This window comes from Vulpes lagopus, chromosome 1, assembly GCF_018345385.1.
Source record: "Vulpes lagopus strain Blue_001 chromosome 1, ASM1834538v1, whole genome shotgun sequence".
NCBI classification, from domain to species: Eukaryota; Metazoa; Chordata; class Mammalia; order Carnivora; family Canidae; genus Vulpes; species Vulpes lagopus.
Window position 1 is genome coordinate 80,544,856 of NC_054824.1, and position 11,640 is coordinate 80,556,495.

Genomic DNA, 11,640 nt, shown 5'->3' on the forward strand with positions numbered 1-11,640 from the left:
GAGTTTAAATATACAAAAGAGTGATTACATGCATATACCATGAGACTCCAAAAAAGGGAATGAAAAGAACAACAGAGAAGCAATGTCAAGTTGCTTAGCATAAAAGTAATAACTAAGAACTCCCCAGAGCAAAAGAAAAACAGAAGTCATCAGATTGAAAGTTGTCTCTAGGTGACAAAAGGATAAATAAAAATAAATTCCTACCTTGGAGCATTGTAATGGGACTCAGAACATAAAGAATAAAAGGAAATCTTAAATGTGTCTGAAAGAAAATACAGATTATCACAGAATACTACTAGACTTCTCCACAGCCACGTTAAATAACACAAAATGCTGGAAAAAGCAGTCTTCAAGGCGAACAAAACTAAATGAGCAAAACTCTCAACTTAGACTGCTATATCCAGCTAGCACACAATTTAAGTGATGGAGAAAAATAAAGACATTTTCAAGCACACAAAACTAAAACTATAATCCACAGACTCCCATTGAAAGAACCTCTGCTTTACGAGCCCTGCCTCCTGCCTGTCCCCTCCAGCAGTTCTTCACTCCTGGGCCCCTCACCCACTCTCCTCCCTGCCCAAGCCATGCGTGGTGCCCTGACCTGGCTCACGTTATTAACCCCTTCTCTCCAGTCTCTCTCTCTCTCTCTCCCCACTCTTCCTCACTTTACTCTTCCCCTTCTCCAACCTTGATCTCCTTATCTCCATGGTACAGGCACCAGGCAACCGCGTCCTCCTGTATCCCACCACACCCAGCCAGCCTGCCCTGCCTCTGGGGCCTGGAGTTTCCCTCCTCCCCTAGAGCATGCAAGCTGGGCCACCCTAGGCTGGAAGCATAGAAAAATGCTGCTCCATCATCCTTCATGCAGTGGGTTTGTACACTGGGTGGAGTGGAGGTAAGAAACACCAGTGCCAGGGAAAAAAGGAGGAGCTCCAAGGTCATGGTTAGAGAGCTGTGATAGGAGGAACACTGAGAACTCCCACTATCGCGATAATGAGTCATGACCTTGAATGTCCCTCCTTGCGCTGCTTTGGGGGAAGGGAGGAATTTTGAAGTTTTTTAACATATGTGTCTCAAATCAAGAGCAATTAATACAATGACACTGTAGTTTCCTGACAATCTTGGACAATAGAGTTTAATAGAATTTTCCATCAGGCCAAGAATTATTCTCATTTGTGCTATGAGTTTGTAGCGGACAGAGATCCTCCCACACATTGTGTTTTGGCCTAAGGCCTGATCTTTCCCCAGCATGGGGTCTTACTGGTTAAAGCCTCAATCCTCCATCTTCAGATAAGTAGCTTGATCTGTGCCCTGCATACAGGAGCATCCTGGCTTAGCATGTGTGTCTTCTTTTCAGGTTCTGGAGTTTGCATGTTGCTCTGAGGGTGGAGTTTGTCAGTGGAGGTTTTTGTAGTGATAAAGAACCATTTTATTCCAGTGCTGGTGGCCTCTTGACCAATTTTTCAGCCTATTAACACTACCTAACAACTTTTAAAGAGGCTTCACAAAAACCAAATTAAGGCTTTTCTGATGACTTTGACACAATCAAATTTAATTTCCCCAAAGCATTGCATCAGTGGAGAGCAGAAAACTTCCGAATATGATAGGAAGTGACAGATATTTTTAAAAATTGATGAGAAATATAAAAAGTAGATGAATCTCTAAAAAAGCTAAGTAATTTGAGAGTTCTAGTTTAAAAATAAGAGATTAAAATATGCACCATCTCTCAGCAGATTTTGCAAACAAAATATCTTTTTATGGCATTTATTTTGCTTTTCTTTGATTACAAAAGACTTATAGAAAAAGAGAAAAAAATCATTTTTTTTTTTTTTTAATTTCATCTTTTTTACCATTGCCCGAGAGATAGCCACAATTAACTTTTGGAGTCTATTATATTTTAGCCTGCTTTTTTTTTCTGGTAACATATGTAAAAATCAGCTTAACATATCACAAGTTTTCTTATGAATTTTAACATTAATACAACATAACATTATTTTATGATTCTGTTGTAATCCATTGTGTAAATGTACCATAATTTGTTTAACCAACCCAATTTCTCACTATGATAAATAACATTGCAATAAACACCCTTCTACAAAAATTGCTTCTGCATATCTTGGGTTATCTTTTAAGGTGACTTCTCAAACGTTTCTTCTTCCAGAAGACTGGAGTAACTGACTTGAGAGAGAATGTTTAGTATATGTGCTGCCAAAGCAAGCACAAGAGAAAGAACTTTTAAGTGCCATTTTTTTTTTCCTAGCTCAGGCTCTCTCTGGAGTGTTGACCTTCGGGTTCACAGTGGTATCAAATACTAAAAGGCTCGATGTTACTGGCTGAGATGTTGCATCATTCTTAATAAATGGGCTCATGAATAGTAAACTCTTCATTTCCATCTTGAAACCCTAGAATTATTTTGCCAATCTATTCAAACCAATTAAAAACAAAAAACAAAAACCAAATCCTGGACTGACTTGCATGCCAACTTTTTGATCCAACTGAAATTAATTTTAATATGTTTAATATGAGCCTGAGAACTGTTTTCTGAGAACTTCTTATTTTTAGAGTTCTAGTAGCTGTCCCTATGCCTTCCCAGTGCCAATTTATTGTTAAGTTTATCTGATCTAGAATGTACATTTTAATTACCTCCATGGTTGGGCCAAGTAGAATCCTGCCATACTTAATTGAAATTTTGGAGAAACTTGGTAGCATCTTAACACACAGTTCATCTTAACACACAGCTCATTTAACACGAGTCAGAAAAAGCAGACATCTTTGGCTCACAAATCTGCCGCCCTTACATTAGCAGTCTCTCTGAAATCCCAGCAGGCGGAAAATGAAGTCACGTTGGACCAAAGCCCAAGAATACAATGACTTCAGAACACAAATCTTCACCTAGGGAAGAGTTCATAATAGTCATCCTAACAAGAAAAATTTAAACTCCCCTGGACATTAATAACACAGCTTATGTTCAAATAGCCAACAAGGGGCATGGGAAAGGAGAGGGGGATAGAATTTTTTCTCTTATCTCTTTCATTTCATTGTTTTTCTTTTGTTGGTATCTTTCGATGGCACGATATCTAAATACATAATCATGGGCTATAATAGTGCTCATCATTTCATCACCACTAAAAAAGAGGGGGAAAATGCAGGTTTATCCCAGCTAATTACTGATAAAGTAAGTCTGATTGATTAAATTTTTTTTTCTGAAAATAAATAACAGTGTTTTAAGTGTCTTGGGTTTCCAAGGTGGAGCGGCTGAAAATTAAGTTTATGACCTGTGGCAAAAGCAAGCAACATATCTTAAGATATGTCAGATTTTCTGACTATAAACAAATAACTAGGGGAAATGAGCATAATGAAAGCATAGAATTTCCAACTCAATTTTTAGCCGTCCTTACCCCAGAAGAATTATAACCAGTTTTTACGAAAGGCCAATTCTAAAGCAGCAGTATGAAAAATTGATGTTCATGGCAACTTTCACAACTATGGCTTGTTTTCTTACAAACCTCTATCGTGCAGTTTATAAAAATTGGATAACGCTGTCTGGCTCATTAATAGTTTACATGAGTTCAAACTGAAAGGATGCCAGAGAAAGAAAGAGAAGCTTTCAGAAGGGGCTGGGAAGGGGACTCAGAAGAGACACAGAGGTTGTGCTGAGAGCTGGGGGGTACCTTGGGGCATGACTCCAACCACACCCTCCCCTCTGACACCTGAGCCAGAATGGCATGTGGCGAGCACAGAGGGACTGCAAGAATAAATGCTCCTTCGTGTTCTCTCTTTATAACCAAACAGAAGAAAACTATGTGATCTCCCATCATCCGTGTGTAACTCAAGGTGAATCCAGGTTGGGAAATGAGGGAAAGTGCCGGGGGTCAACGTGTATGGGCTTCACTATGACTATGAGAAGAAAAAGCACAATCAGGACCTAATGAGCCTGGGCCTCCTGCCAAGGCTGGCCAGGCTCCAAGGACAGGATTGGGCTTCTCCTCAGGGAATATGAGCATATAAGTCACCAGCTGACAGGGCTCTCTGTTCCCTGACTCAGCATACAGAATATAGGAACCACTGCGGGAGGGCCATGGGTTTTATACAGCAACAACAAAAGAATACACAAGGCACTTTCATCTTCTTTTGTTTTCATTTTTATTCCATGGACTCTTCACATTTCCAACCATGGGTAAACTTTTAAGACAAATGATGCCTGAAATACAGCTTAATTTCCAAGTTGCAAGGGAAAGATTCAGTAAGGAGTTCTATATACAATCATGTGAGACCCAGGTTCTGAGGAAGTAGTTAGCACACACTGTGGACTTGCTGCACTGGTGCGTTCAGTTTTGTTCTGCTGCTCCGAGGGGGTGTTCAGAGAGCTATAATGCTCCACCACTCATGGAGAAGAGTGTGTGTAGACTAGTTCTACCCAGATATCGCAAAGAACCACCAGATGGAACTTGGAAAACCCTTTTGTCTCAAGCCTTCATTCCTCTCCCAGGTGCACACATGACATTTCCATAATAAAACACTATTCATCCATTTTCCGTTCTAGTAAGGCTGACATTCCCAAATAGATGAGTGAGTGACCAAAACTAAACTCTCTCTAACACTTTAGACGCCTAGTGCATGATGTCTCTAGGAAAGAAGTTTCCACACTGGTATAGTCCTCCTCATAAAGTTTTACAAGCAGCCTACGACTTTCAATATCTAATCTTGCCTTCAATATGTGTTGCTAACGTAAATCTACGTGAGGCATGAACTCCTGGAGAACCATTTCATCCAAAGCCAATAGCTCTTCAACATTACCACTTGCAGCAAGGCTCTGGCATTTGTTAGAGCCAGCTTTGGTCTTGCCCCCTTTATGAAAGCCTGCGACTCTAAATCATCCTGGACCATGGATGTAGCAGCACCAGCAATGGGTCCAGCAGCCTGAGCTATTTCAAGAATAAACTCATTTGTGGAGGCATAGAGAGGTCTTTAGCTTTAGGGGATGGGGAAAGCATTCAATGGAGGTGTCTTGCATCTCTGTCTCAGCTCAAGCTTAAGTAAGTCTACATTCAGTCTCACAGCCCTGACTGAGGGTAAGTGAGGAGGTTCCTGGGTCTGCTAGAGCTGGGTCAGGAGTTCCCCAGGCCTTGGGGTTAAGCCCCTGCTGTGATCCTCAGGGTCTGATACACACTATTTGCATCCCACCTTTTGACTAAACCTCTTAACCAAAATGTTTCCATTAACAGGTTGGTGTCCTTATTTGCATTTCATAGATAGAGACATGAAGGGTGGGGACTAAAGTGTCCTTGCCCAAGAACACAGTGAAATAGAGATCTTCTAGCGCTTCATTTGTCCTTTGGTCTTTGAAGAATAAAATGCCTAGTGATTAAGCCTTATCCATTTTATGCTCTTTGAAATCCCTCCCTCAATGCACATTCCATGGTTCAACCTGTCATTGCTGTTCTGCACCATTCCTAATCAGAACCTATCATACTATTGTTTTTTTTTTTTCAGAATTGTGCTGAAACATCAGAACAATGAAAACATTTACAGAACCTGAAAAATGGAAGCAACTTTTATGATCCTTGAGTTCAATCTCCTCATTTTCTAGATTAGCAGCCTGAGATTTGCCAATGTCACAGGCTATGCAGGGAAAGTCGGGACTGCAATCTAGGTATCTTGATTCCTAGGAAGCTGTCTACCCCAGTCTTAACAGACATAAGTTTGTTTCTTTTTTTATACCCAATCCAAAATATTTAGCATTCTTAGAGCATTCCAAATGGGTGAACAATAGCAGAAAACTCAGTGTGATCCAAAGCAAGGATCTTCAAGAGTGTTTTTGCCTTTTAATCTATTAACCATAAGGAATATTGAATTTAGCAAAGTACATTGAAGTTTTCTAGGCAACATGTTAAGAACAGCTGAAACCAATTAAATGCTAATCAGTTTTACCCTGTCTGATGCAGAGTGGAAAAAATGTTCCAGAGGTCTCTCCACCCTGAGATGTTCTTGGCAATGGGTCTCTATGCTGTGGGCCCCCTCCCATCTCTCTTAGTCATATACACACAGGAAGAGAAGACCTGGCCAACTCCCTTCAACTCTGAGAGGAGAGCAGAACCAGCCCAGATTTTCCCCTTGAAGTAAGAGTGCATCCTGGAAAAGGAAGGCTGTGGACTCTGAGACAATGCACAGCTTAATTGTGAGAATATAAGAGACTAAAAAATGCAGTGAAGTCCAATTACATCAATCAATCCTCTGTGGCCACCTCATGAACTGATTGAGCATCTGTATTATCTTATCTCCTAACACTGCTTTCCCAAACCCCACCTTCTTCCATGAGAGATAGGTAGCAGAGCAGATTTTCAAATCCAACAGAGTGGGGTTTGAATTTGGGCTTTGCAATTATGAGATGTAGTCTTAGGCAAGTTATTTAACTTCTCTATGCCTCAGTTTACTTATTTGTTAAAAAGGAATGATAATACCAACCTTTAAGAATTAAATGAGTTAATACTTAGAGAGTATCCAATACATAGTGTAAGATCAACAAATGCTGGTGTTGTTCCACATAATGCCTCCTAATGAATTGTTCACACACTCTTTTCTTATATTAAAACCATTTTAGTCACTTTTCTATTAGTCTAGTTCAAGTGTTTCATATTATGTGTGTCTATCTGCCTGTCTGACTATACTGCTATACCTGTCCTAGAAGACAGATAGATAAGAATATATGCATTAGGAAATCAAAGGCCCAAGTGCCCTGATCTACTACTGTCTGCACAGAATAGAGAACATATTACTTTTGATTCTACCCAGGTTTTTTTTTTTTTTTTTTTCCAGTAAAACTATCAGCTTCTGTGTCCGAGGACTGAGAGCCTCTAGAAGATACCCATGGTTCACCAATTTGCAACATCAGTGTGTATACATTTTTTAATCTGTTAACTTTCATGTAAAAACATGCATAAAATATCTACATGGGTAGATAGACCTATGTCTTAAATTATGTCTTTATTTTACCTTTTTTAAAAAAAGATTTTATTTATTTATTCATGAGAAACAGAGAGAGAGAGAGAGAGGTAGAGACACACAGGCAGAGGGAGAAGCAGGCTCCATGCAGGGACCCCGACGTGGGACTTGATCCCAGGTCTCCAAGATCATGCCCTGGGCCCAAGGTGGTGCTAAACTGCTGAGCCACCCAGGCTGCCCATATTTTATTTTTTCCTTTAAATCACCTTAATTAAAATATTTATATTATTAATTAATTTAAATATAGTACTAATTTGGTGCTTTTATTCCTTTGTATTTGTGTCAAGGGTAGGAGTGAGGAGGGACGAAATGATATACTCAAGTGAAATCACCAAGTATTTATTAACATTGAAAAGATACCCTGTGACTTCTGTATCCAGGAAGACAGAGGAGATGTACTTTTCTCTATTGCCACTAGTAAGCATAACTGTAAACCTGAGCATAAAAATATGAAACAAACATAAGACTGAAAGATGGAGGGATCCCTGGGTTGCTCAGGGGTTTAGCGCCTGCCTTCAGCCCAGGGCATGATCCTGGAGTCCCGGGATCGAGTCCCACATCAGGCTCCTGCTTCTTCCTCTGCCTGTGTCTCTGCCTCTCTCTCTCTTTGTCTCTCTTTCTCTCTCATAAATAAATAAAATCTTTAAAAAAAAGAAGAAGAAGAAGAAGGAGAAGAAGACTCTGAAACATGGAGAGAAGAAAGGACTTTGAGATCTAAGGAATGGAATGGCAGTAAACTCCCTGGGTTTTCTTTTTGCCTCATACAACTGAGACATGGAGCTGAGGAAGCATCTAACTCAGAATGCCAAACAGTTGCAGAGAAAAACAAACAAACCAACCCTCAACAAAAGCCTGTCTTAGCCAAAGGACCAAAAAATGGGCATTGTAACAAGACAGTTTTAAGGCAAAATACCCCCTTCTCCAGGGAAACACCAAAGAAAAACTCATGTCTCAACATCTCCCATACCAGCAAAGTCTTGATGGAAAACTAAGACTTGTATCCTTGGGAGGCTGTAATGAGGCACCCCAACCCTTCTGCTGCATGTGCACAGTCTGACTTCTATTCCCATCTGACAGTAATGAGACATCCCTCAACCTCCTTGCTCTGGTGGTATCATAGAAGGCCTAGTGTAGAGTCAGAGCTGTCACCATCGCTTTGCACTGTGGTAACCAAGACACCTCCACCACAGTGATGGTGGAAAACACATGGAGAATCAGAACTCCTGACTCTGTTCCACAGTAGCAAGAGGCTCAACTACCTTGGGTATCAGTAGAAACCGAGTGAGGAGCTTGGATGTCTACCTCCACTTGGCAGTAACAAGGTGGCAGTCCCTTTCTCCTACCAAAAAAAGCCAGACAAAACAGAAGGTTTGCATAAGATGAAGAGATTCAAAACATAATATGAAAATGTCTGGATATCAATTTAAAAATCACTCATCATACCAAGAACCTGGAATATCTCAATCTGAATGGAAATAAAACAATCAATAAATGCTAACACTGGGATAACAGAGATGTTGGAATTATCTGACAAAGATTTTTAAGTAGCCATGATAAAAATGCTTCAGTGAATAATTAGAAATATGTTTGAAACAAATGAAAACTAGAAAATCTCAGGCAAACAAGAGAAAGTCTCAGCAAAGGGGCACCTGGGTGGCTCAGTTGGTTGGGTTAGGCATCTGCCTTCGGCTCAGGTCATGATACTGGAATCTTGGGATGGAACCTCGAGTTGGGCTCCCTGTTCAACAGAGGCTGCTTCTCCCTCTCCCTCTGCCATACTCTCTATCTTTCTCTCTCAAATAAATAAATAAAATCGAAAGAAAGAAAGAAAGAAAGGAAAAAGAAAGAAAAAAAAGAAAGAAAGACTTAGCAAAGAAACAGATGACATAAAGAACCAAATGGAAAGTTTAGAACTGAAATACAAAAATAGAAATTTCAGTTGATGGGCTCAACAGCAGAATGCAGGGGGGTGGGAGGACTTAGGAGAGAAACAATGACCTAAAAGATAGAAAAATGGAAATTAGCCCATCTTTACAACAGAGGAAAAAAACGGACTGGAAAAATTAAGCGGATCTTTAGACTTGTGGAGTCATAAGAAAAGATCTAACATTTATGTCAGCAGAGTCCCAGAAGGGAAGAAAAAGGATAGGACTGGAAAATCATTCAAAGAAATAATAATCAGAAACATCCCAAATTTGGCAAGAGACATATACCTCCAGATTCAAGAAGCTTAGGAAACTCCAAACAGGATAACCCAAGGAAAGCTATGCCAAGACATACCATAATTAGCCTAAAGACAGAAAAATTCTTGAAAGGAGCCAGAGAAAAATAATATCCTACCTATAGCGGTAAAACAATTTTTAAAAAAGATTTTATTTATTTATTGATACACACAGAGAGCAAGAGAGGCAAAGACACAGGCAGAGAGAGAAGCAGGCTCCATGCAGGGAACCCGATGTGGGACTCGATCCGGGGACTCCGAGATCATGCCCTGGGCCAAAGGCAGGTGCCAAGCCATTGAGCCATCCAGGCGTCCCAGCAGTAAAACAATTTTTATAGCAGCAGATTTCTCATCAGAAATCATAAAGGCCAAAAGAAAGTGGCACAGTATTTTTCAAGTGATGAAAGAAAAGAATTTTCAATTTCAGAGTCCTGTACCTAGCAAAAGTATCCTTCAGGAATGAAGAGGAAATCAAGATGTTCTCGGGTGAAGAGAAACTAAGAGAATTTGTCACCAGAAGACCCAGTAAAACAATGGTTAAACAGAGTTCTCTAACCAGAAAGGAAACAATAAAAAAGAAACTTTGGAACATCAGCAAAGAGCAACACAGTAAGTGAAAAATGGGTAAATCCAATAAACTTTTCTTCTCTGGAGTTTTCAAAATGATGTTGGGCAAAATGATGCTGTAACACTGATACAGTTCTAAGTTTAAAATATTTAAGGGGCACCTGGGTGGCTCAGTCAGTTAAGTGTCTGCCTTTGGCTTTATCTCATGATGTGAGAGTCATGGAATTGAGCCCCGAGTCAGGCTCCCTGCTCTGTAGGGAGCCTGCTTTTCCCCTCTCTCTCTGCTCTCTCTCTCTCTCTCAAATAAATAAATAAAATCTTCAAAAAATTGTAACATAATTATATCATAAATGGGGAATGATAATATATCATAAATTTAAGACAATTATATCATAAATGGGGAAGGGTAATGGGATATAGAGGGAAGTACGGCTTTTCTTTTATTTTCAAACTGGGAGACTGACACCAACAGACTGACATGTTAGGTATCTAAAATGTAATTGTTAGAGCAACTACTAAAAAATCTATGCACAAAGTTATACTTGAAATCACGACAGATAAATCAAAACGGAATTCTAAAAAATGTTCAAGTGGTCCATAGGAAGGCAAGAAAAAAACCCCAGAGAAATGAAAATCAGGGATCCCTGGGTGGCGCAGCGGTTTGGCGCCTGCCTTTGGCCCAGGGCGCGGTCCTGGAGACCCGGGATCGAACCCCACGTCAGGCTCCCGGTGCATGGAGCCTGCTTCTCCCTCTGCCTGTGTCTCTGCCTCTCTCTCTCTCTGTGTGACTATCATAAATAAATAAAAATTAAAAAAAAAAATTAAAAAAAAAAAAAAAAGAAATGAAAATCAGAGAGAGAAAACAGAAAATAGAAAATAAAATGGCAACAATAAAAAGTTCTCAGGGCTTGGTGGGTGCCCACGTGAATATGCAAACCAGCACACAAATGCCAGGGCCACTAAACCACCACTTCCATCTGCCGGCTGGTCCAGCCTCACTGCTATGCTACATGCACAGGTTGGCCCTCAGCCTCACCCACGTGCTGTCTGCCCCTGGTGGGGGGAGGGCAGGCATGTCTTGCAAACTAAAGTTGGCTCTGCAAATGACCATGGCCTCCTTCAACAAGGCTAAAAGCACCCACTCACCTTTTACCTTCACAGCAGTGTCCTTGGAACATCAGTGTCCTTACAGTACTGGCAGCTATTGAATGACTATAGGCTACCATCCCAAGGCTACACCCAGGAAACTGGGAATAGCCAGGTGCCTCGAAGCAAATATGCAGGGCTGCACATCATTGAAGAGTTGGGGAAAGTGATTAGACGGCCCCTCCTCTGCTGAGGCATCTTTCACGCTAGAGGACTCCTCGTCTGGCCATGTCATAGAGATTTCTATCACTGCCTGTTGCGGGACTTAACTGAGGCATTTTTGGTCTAAGTGGCCACTGACCACTCCTTTCACAGTCCCTAAGAAGCCAGCATTTCTCCTAGTTCTTCTTGCTGGAGTTCCTCCTGGACACTCAGTTGGAAATACCCAAGATGATCTAACTACGCTCCAGCTGTCTTTCTCCCAAGTGGCCTATTCTGGTACACAGGAAATGTCACACTTCCCTGGTCTCCCAAACTCTAGTATGGCCCAGAAAGTCTTAACTTTCCAACATAGCCACTTCTACCTTTCCTAGATAGAATCAGTCGCCATTGGTCTGTGTCCCTTGACTGCAGGGAACTCCTTCTGCAGTTCTCTGTGTGGTCCCAATGAAGCTTGTCACGCTAGCTTGGAAGAGAAGGCAGTGCTCCTTCCCTTGGGTCTCTGACCTAGAAGATCCTTCTCGGGCCTTGCTCTCCTGTCATCC